This window comes from Scyliorhinus torazame, chromosome 19, assembly GCF_047496885.1.
Source record: "Scyliorhinus torazame isolate Kashiwa2021f chromosome 19, sScyTor2.1, whole genome shotgun sequence".
NCBI classification, from domain to species: domain Eukaryota; kingdom Metazoa; phylum Chordata; class Chondrichthyes; order Carcharhiniformes; family Scyliorhinidae; genus Scyliorhinus; species Scyliorhinus torazame.
Genome location: NC_092725.1, coordinates 19,125,469 through 19,134,137, shown reverse-complemented (window position 1 = coordinate 19,134,137; position 8,669 = coordinate 19,125,469). Strand labels below are relative to the sequence as shown.

General features: G+C 51.7%; 1 long non-coding RNA gene across 1 annotated transcript; it reads left to right on the top strand.

Moving 5' to 3' along the window:
- The first annotated feature begins 5,529 nt into the window (after positions 1 to 5,529).
- On the top strand, positions 5,530 to 7,887 carry LOC140395871 (uncharacterized). Its single transcript, XR_011936348.1, has 2 exons — positions 5,530 to 5,637; positions 7,612 to 7,887. It is a non-coding gene; the product is annotated as an uncharacterized lncRNA (long non-coding RNA).
- The last annotated feature ends 782 nt before the right edge of the window (positions 7,888 to 8,669 follow it).

Genomic DNA, 8,669 nt, shown 5'->3' with positions numbered 1-8,669 from the left:
CTTATTATTCTATGGATTCACAGAGGGAGAGGAAAGCTCAGAGAGAGGGACACGAGAGAGGAGCAGGGAGGGAGAGGTAGAAAGAGGGAGAGAACTAGAAAGACAGAGAGAGAGACACACACACACAGGCACACAGGGAGAGGTGGCACAGTCGTTAGCACTTCTGCCTCGCAGCGCCGTGGACAGGAGTTTGATTCCAGCCTTTGGTGACTGTGTGGAGTTGGCACACTCTCCCCTTGCCTGCATGCGGTTCCCTCTGGGTGCTCCAGTTTCTTCCCACAGTCCAAATTTGCCATTGTCAATTGATGGCCTAACCCTAAATCAAGGAACAGCTCGTCACTCAGTCTTTGTGGAAGGATGTCAGACAGGATGGAGACTGGCGACAGTTCAGTTCCGTGTCCCAGTTAAATACTTAACAGGCTGGAGGAAATGTTACAGAGTGGCCAACGCTCGTCACAGCTCCGATGGCCAAAGGTGGAACCCGTCACACCCACATTGCCCCCTGTCCAACGCCCAAGGTTTTACCCCAATCCTGTCCACACCCTGTGTAGTCTAATCTACAGCTAATGCCCAACCCTGGGGTGGCATCAAATAGCCGGTCGATGTCGAGTCTGTTGCACCGTTCGGCCCATCTAATCAACGCAGTTGGGGTTGGAAGGCAGCGAGGCATCATTGGGGGCTTGGACCCCACTCCCCCAGGGAAGAGGGGATGGAGAGACTTGGGGGGGCGGGGGAGGAAGGGGTTTAAAAGTGACGTATGTTGATCCCAGACCAGGCCCCAACAGTGGCTAGGAAACTACACAGGAACCCCAAAATGTTATTTTAATGTTGTCAGACTGTGAGGAGAGAATTCCTCGCTCCAGCAATGGCTTCACAAACAAATGGGGATGTAGTCGATTAAATCAAACTTTAGAACATAGAACATAGAACGATACAGCGCAGTACAGGCCCTTCGGCCCACGATGTTGCACCGAAACAAAAGCCATCTCACCTACACTATGCCATTATCATCCATATGCTTATCCAATAAACTTTTAAATGCCCTCAATGTTGGCGAGTTCACTACTGTAGCAGGTAGGGCATTCCACGGCCTCACCACTCTTTGCGTAAAGAACCTACCTCTGACCTCTGTCCTATATCTATTACTCCTCAGTTTAAAGCTATGTCCCCTCGTGCCAGCCATTTCCATCCGCGGGAGAAGGCTCTCACTGTCCACCCTATCTAACCCCCTGATCATTTTGTATGCCTCTATTAAGTCTCCTCTTAACCTTCTTCTCTCCAACGAAAACAACCTCAAGTCCATCAGCCTTTCCTCATAAGATTTTCCCTCCATACCAGGCAACATCCTGGTAAATCTCCTCTGCACCCGCTCCAAAGCCTCCACGTCCTTCCTATAATGCGGTGACCAGAACTGTACGCAATACTCCAAATGCGGCCGTACCAGAGTTCTGTACAGCTGCAACATGACCTCCTGACTCCGGAACTCAATCCCTCTACCAATAAAGGCCAACACTCCATAGGCCTTCTTCACAACCCTATCAACCTGGGTGGCAACTTTCAGGGATCTATGTACATGGACACCTAGATCCCTCTGCTCATCCACACTTCCAAGAACTTTACCATTAGCCAAATATTCCGCATTCCTGTTATTCCTTCCAAAGTGAATCACCTCACACTTCTCTACATTAAACTCCATTTGCCACCTCTCAGCCCAGCTCTGCAGCTTATCTATGTCCCTCTGTAACCTGCTACTTCCTTCCACACTCTCGACAACACCACCGACTTTAGTGTCGTCTGCAAATTTACTCATCCACCCTTCTGCGCCCTCCTCTAGGTCATTGATAAAAATGACAAACAGCAACGGCCCCAGAACAGACCTTTGTGGTACTCCACTTGTAACTGTACTCCATTCTGAACATTTCCCATCAACCACCACCCTCTGTCTTCTTTCAGCTAGCCAATTTCTGATCCACATCTCTAAATCACCCTCAATCCCCAGCCTCCGTATTTTCTGCAATAGCCTACCGTGGGGAACCTTATCAAACGCTTTGCTGAAATCCATATACACCACATCAACTGCTCTACCCTCGTCTACCTGTTCAGTCACCTTCTCAAAGAACTTGATAAGGTTTGTGAGGCATGACCTACCCTTCACAAAGCCATGCTGACTATCCCTGATCATATTATTCCTATCTAGATGATTATAAATCTTGTCTCTTATAATCCCCTCCAAGACTTTACCCACTACAGACGTGAGGCTCACCGGTCTATAGTTGCCGGGGTTGTCTCTACTCACCTTTTTGAACAAAGGGACCACATTTGCTATCCTCCAGTCCTCTGGCACTATTCCTGTAGCCAATGATGACAGAAAAATCAAAGCCAAAGGCCCAGCAATCTCTTCCCTGGCCTCCCAGAGAATCCTAGGATAAATCCCATCAGGCCCCGGGGACTTATCTATTTTCAGCCTGTCCAGAATTGCCAACACCTCTTCCCTACGTACCTCAATGCCATCTATTCTAATAGCCTGGGTCTCAGCATTCTCTTCTACAACATTATCTTTTTCCTGAGTGAATACTGACGAAAAATATTCATTTAGAATCTCGCCTATCTCTTCAGACTCAACACACAACTTCCCATCCCTGACCTTGACTGGCCCTAATATTATTTCTAACATAGCATTAAAAATATCGATAACGTCACATCGAAAATAACTTGCAATTACCCTATAAACAATACTGCCCAATACAGTGAATACAAGACCTTGAACTGCTATTTTTATTCCCACTAAATCAGCAAGAAATAAACCCCCTCAGCTCGAAAGCTGCTGGAACAACCATTGACTCTCAGGAATAATTACTTTACAGAGATGTTTCTTTGAGAAAGAGCGATCTCTTGACCCTGCTTTAAGATAGGATCTGACCCCTGTCAGACCCATGCAGAAACTCTGGCTGTATCTCACCAGAATATTTTTCGCAGCTTTTCTCAGCTCCCCATTGTTCTCAGACAAGTTGCACGGCTTTAAAGACTGTTAATCTGGTTTAACTGAAGAGCAGGGAGAGCAACACTGTTTGACCTGTATTCACAACTTCATTCAAAAAATCAACTGACCTGCTTTCTACAGAATTGCTGTTGCATTGGTTCCACCCAGTAATGACTTCACCTTGCCATACTGAAATCTAATTAACTCCACAGGGATTTCCCTTCATCCCAACCACCTGCATTAGCTCAAGCTTTTTACCATGCTTTAATTGCACCACTGGTTCATAAAACACCCTTGCCATTCAAACTAGGGTTTCTTTGTGAAACGTGACTGCAGCAGTCACACACACATCAGCCCAGGTGTTTAACCTTGACTGCACCAAATACCCAGAGTAATATATTTTCAAATCTACATTAATCCCAGACAGGAGTCACTTATTGGGGAGTCAATTGTAATCTGGGTGGGGTGGGGGAGGAAGATGGCGGCTGAGTCTCTGGGTGAACGCAGGCACTGCAGAGAGGGATGGTGGTCCCCCAGTGGGGGCGGTGAGTGAGACTCTGAGCCTGAAGAGGAAACAGCCAGCGTGAAGGGAAAACACAGACCACCAGACAATGACAGACAGAGTACTGATGCCTCCCCCTCCCCTCTCAGTATAGGGTTAGGGGTTGGTGTATTCTGCAACCTGGAGTGTTAAATAAATCTCTGCCACAAGAGGAACGTGGAACTCCTGGATTGTGGTGAAGACACACCTGGTTTCTTCATGTCCCTTCAGCCAAGGTCAACCTGCCACCTTAACCCAGTCCGGCCAACGCGTGACTCCATGCTCCGCAGCGACCCGATTGGTTGCAAGCCGCCCTGGCCTCCCCCTCAGATTGTCAGGGAGGTGGAAGGTGAGGTTATCGAGAGTGGGAGGAGCACATGGACATCTGGTGACTCCAATGTAAACAGTGTGAAGAGCCGAGGCCCCAGGCTGGTCCAGTGCCAGCCGTCTCCACCCCCGCCCGGTGCCCCCCATCCCCACTCCAGCCATGCCCTGTGGAGGGACTGGCCCCTGGGGACGCAGAGGGACTGAGATCAACCAATGGTGATCTCTGATTGAATGGTGGGACAGGCTCGAGGGGCTGAATGGCCTCCTCCGGTTCCTATGATCGTATGACCCTCAACCCTTGACCCCCTGACTCTGATGCGTGACGGGGCAAACACTGGATATTAAACCTCTCGATGCCCTCTGTCAGCCAATGAACCCGCTCTCCCTCATGTACAAATACCAATTGAAAGGATCGATAAGGGGAGTGTGGGGCATAGAATCTTCTCAGATCGGGAGACCTGGATGCCCATCACCAAGAATGTCTGCCTGAGGACCCGCGCTGACCCAGTTGGTTGAGCCACTGAGGACATAGACACCAGTTGTGGGCAGAGCCAAGGGGGAGAGGGGCCAATCCAGGGAGGGGTTTACAGCCACCTGATACTGTCCACTCCCGATCTACCTGTCGCTGACGTACCCCTCCGGGGCACTGGCTGTACCAAACTCCAGGAATCTTTATTGTCACAAGTAGGCTCACATCAACACTGAATAGAGTTACTGTGAAAACCCCCGAGTGAAAATGAAATGAAATGAAAATCGTTTATTGTCACAAGTAGGCTTCAAATGTAGTTACTGTGAAAAGCCCCTAGTCGCCACATTCCGGCGCCTGTCCGGGGAGGCTGGTACAGGAATAGAACCGTGCTGCTGGCCTGCTTTAAAAGCCAGCGATTTAGCCCAGTGTGCTAAACCAGTCGCCACATTCCGGCGCCTGCTCGGGTCCACAGAGGGAGAATTCAGAATGTCCAATTCACCCAACAAGCCCGTCTTTCGGGACTTGTGGGAGGAAACCGGAGCGAAACCCACGCTGGCACGGGGAGAACGTGCAGACTCTGCACAGACAGTGACCCAAGCCGGGAATCGAACCAGGGACCCTGGAGCTGTGAGGCAACAGTGCTAACCACTGGGCTACCGCGCTGCCCAGATGCAGCAATCTCGAAAACAGAATAACTACGTCAACCTTACAACTGTAGCAAGAGAGACAGGGAGCAGGGAGAGAGAGACAGAGGGATAGGGTGTGAGAAATGGAGAGATTGCAAAAATGAGACAGAGAGGGGGGAGGGGAAGGTAAAATAAGTTGTGCTTTTGCATATCCCCCATAAACATTGCCCCCATAACACCGGGGAGAGCTCCCCCGACTCTTCACCCAATCGTGGCCGAGGGACCAGGTGATACAGGTTTGACTTCATTGACAAAAGAGGCGCCATTGGCTAAATGGTCTGTTGTATGATTCTTATATGAAACAGCAAAACATTTTTGCAAAACCTTTCCAGCTCAATCATTATTCAGACGTATCCCTCCATTTATTAATGAGAAACCGATTTGATTCCAGTTAATGTTGAACACGTCCATTCGACCTGTCCAAGGTGGAGCCTACCCGCGTCGTGTGTGTGTGATTATTAACCATAGCAGGCTCGACGTGTTGATATAAAGGGCTCCTGTGCCACAGCTATCTCATTGTGACCGGGAGGAGATCAGTGGAGAACGATGAAAGGACTGTTTTTGCTGCTGGGGTTCCTGGTGCTGATACAGCCCAGAGCTGTCAATGGATACGTTGGTGATTCAGACCCGTCAAGTTCGTATCTCTTTCAGTATACAATGTAGAAAAATTCAGATGGGCATGAGGTTGTGCCCAAGGTGGGGCCAGCTCTCAGCGCGTGAGTGTGTGCATGAGGAACTACAGAAAGCTTGCGCGATTCATGTAAAAACATATGTGCTCGCAGTCCTGGTGCCCATATCCCTCGGTTAGCACCTACCTGGATCACTGTGTACTGTCCTGGCTTCAATACCATGGGTTTCACCACACTGGGAGCACTGTGCACAGTTCTGGTCTCCATATCCCTCAGTTAGATCACACTGGGAGCACTGAGCACAGTTTTGGTCTCCATATCCCTTGGTTAGACCACACTGGGAGCTACTGTGCATAGTCCTGGTCTCCATATCCCTCAGTTAGACCACACTGGGAGCACTGTGCACAGTTCTGGTCTCCATATCCCTCGGTTAGACCACACTGGGAGCACTGTGCACCGTTCTGGTCTCCATATCCCTCGGTTAGACCACACTGGGAGCACTGTGCACAGTTCTGGTCTCCACTTCCCTCGGTTAGTCCACACTGGGAGCACTGTGCACAGTTCTGGTCTCCATATCCCTTGGTTAGACCACACTGGGAGCACTGTGCACAGTGCTGGTCACCATATCCCTTGGTTAGACCACACTGGGAGCACTGTGCACTGTTGGGGCTGGATTCTCTGCTTCCCGACGGCGAAATCGCGTTCAGTGATGGGGCAGAGAATCCGTTTTGGTGCCGAAATCGGAAGCAGCGGCGGTTTTTAACTTGCCCCTCCCCCCGAAAGTCGGCGTACTCCAGTGCCGAGTATTCACGCCTCAGGCCATTGCCTGACCGGCCGAATTCCCGTCAGCGTGGGACTCCTGTGGTCTCACCGTCCAGGATCCTTGCATGGCGGATGCAGACTCAGTCTGGGACCGCCACAGTTGGGGGAGGGCCGATCGGCGGGTCATGGCAGCTTCATTTGGGGCTGGGGGCATTATGGGCGGGCGATCTGGGGCGCGGGAGCGGCCGATGCGGGGTACTATTTTGCTGGTCCAGGCCTCTGACCCGGAAGTGCGGGGGGGGTGGGTGGGTACCGGCAGCTCGAGCTGCGAGCTCTACAGCAGCTGCCTGATAGCCCCCAGCAAAACGGGGGATCTGTGGCCTTTTGATGCCAGTTTTTCTGGCGTATCGTTTTCACAACAAGGGGGGGGGGGGGGGGGAATGGACAATCCAGCCCGAGAGTGTCCGTATCGCTAGGTTCGTCCACACTTGGGGCACGGTGTGCAGTTCTCGTCTCCACGTCCCTCAGTTAGTCTACACTTGGGGCATAGCCCGGAACGCAGTTGGGTGCACGGCTGGCATTCTCCAAAATCCCGGCCAAGTGTTGACGCCAGCATCAAAACCAGCGCGAACGACGTCGGCGTCAACGGGCCTCCAGGCCCAGTCATTCTCCCCTTCCTCGGGGGGCGTAGAACGGAGCCGGAGTGCTGTCTGCTGCTCTGGCACGGAAAGACTGCGCGCCACGTCCCGGCGCGGGGCCGCACGTCACGGCCGATTCAGTTCCAGCCCGCGGGCAACATGACAGAGCCCTACGGGGGCTTGGCGCAGAGGAACATAGGGGGCCTGCGATATAGGTTGCCGCTGGTCGCTGTGGTGCAGCCCCCCCCCCCCACCCCGAGTCGGCTCTCCCTGCACCCCCACCTGGATGGCCCCCGCAGCCAGAATGCCGAGGTCCCGCCAGGCAGGACCATATGTAAATGTCACCGCCGGTACTCGGCTGGCACTTTGCCCGCTTTCCACGGCCCCTGACCGGCGCCGCGGCGACTGCGCCGGCGCGATTGGCGGCGATTCTCCGGGCGCCGGCCCGGGGTCGGAGCGGCGTGGCGGGATTTACGTGCCCCTCCGCCGATTCTCCAACCAGGCCCGGGATCAGAGAATCTTGGCCCATGGGCTTCTGAAAGGATGACATCAATGATTTTTTTCCATTCTACTTCCCAGATCCTATAATCTGCTTCGCCGTTGGAGGAACCTGCCGAATGGAACCCTGTCACAAAATGGAGTACAGGTTGCCGAATCCTTGTCGCTTTTATATGAAGTGCTGTGGATCTGAGACACATCTCGAGAAATAATGTGACCCACTGTGGTATCCAGCGATTACTCTCAATTATACTCACGGTAATCTCTGTTATTCAGGCTAAGTTGCCGTCTGTAGATCCAATTACCCCTGACCCCCTGCTTTATGAATCATGTGAATAAAACTGGCTTCATCATTCACCACCTCTTGTCCGCTTCTGACTTCTCACACAGATCGGGATGTTAGTCTATCAACGATCATGGAGTTAGAGAGAGAGAGGGTTTGAGAGAGCAGAAGAGTAAGAGAGTGGGACGAACTAGAGGAAGGGGACTACGAGAGGGAGTGTGAGTGCGAGATGGAGAGCAGGGAAAACTAACGAGAGGTGGAGTGACAGAGAGAAAGCGAGCATTCGAGAAAGGGGGGAGAGAGAGAGAATGGGCTAAATAGGGAAAGATGAGAGAATAGAGTGAGGGACAATTAGGGAGAGGGACAGTCGCCCAGAGAGAGATAGTGAGGGAGGGAGAGTTAGAGAGAGTGGGACAGTAGGAGAGGGTGTGTTAGTGAGAGGGGGAGACATAGATTGAGGGGGAGACTAAGCGAGAGACAGTTAGAGATGAGGAGTGATAGAGGGAGGGTTAGACAGAGTGGTAAATTAGAGAGAGAAGGAGAGTTGGAGAGAGTGAAAGAGGGGGAGAATTGGAGGAAGAGTTAGAGAGGGTGAAAGTTGGAGAAAGGAGATGAAAACGATAATTGCTTATTGTCACAAGTAGGCTTCAATGAAGTTACTGTGAAAAGCCCCTAGTCGCCATATTCCGGCGCCTGTTCGGGGAGGCTGTAACGGGAATTGAACCGTGCTGCTGGCCTGCCTTGGTCTGCTTTCAAAGCGAGCAATTTAGCCCTGTGCTAAACAGTCCCTGAGGCAGTATAAGGGAGAGGGGGAGAGTTAGAGAGAGAGGGTAAATTAGGGAGAGGGGAAGCGTAG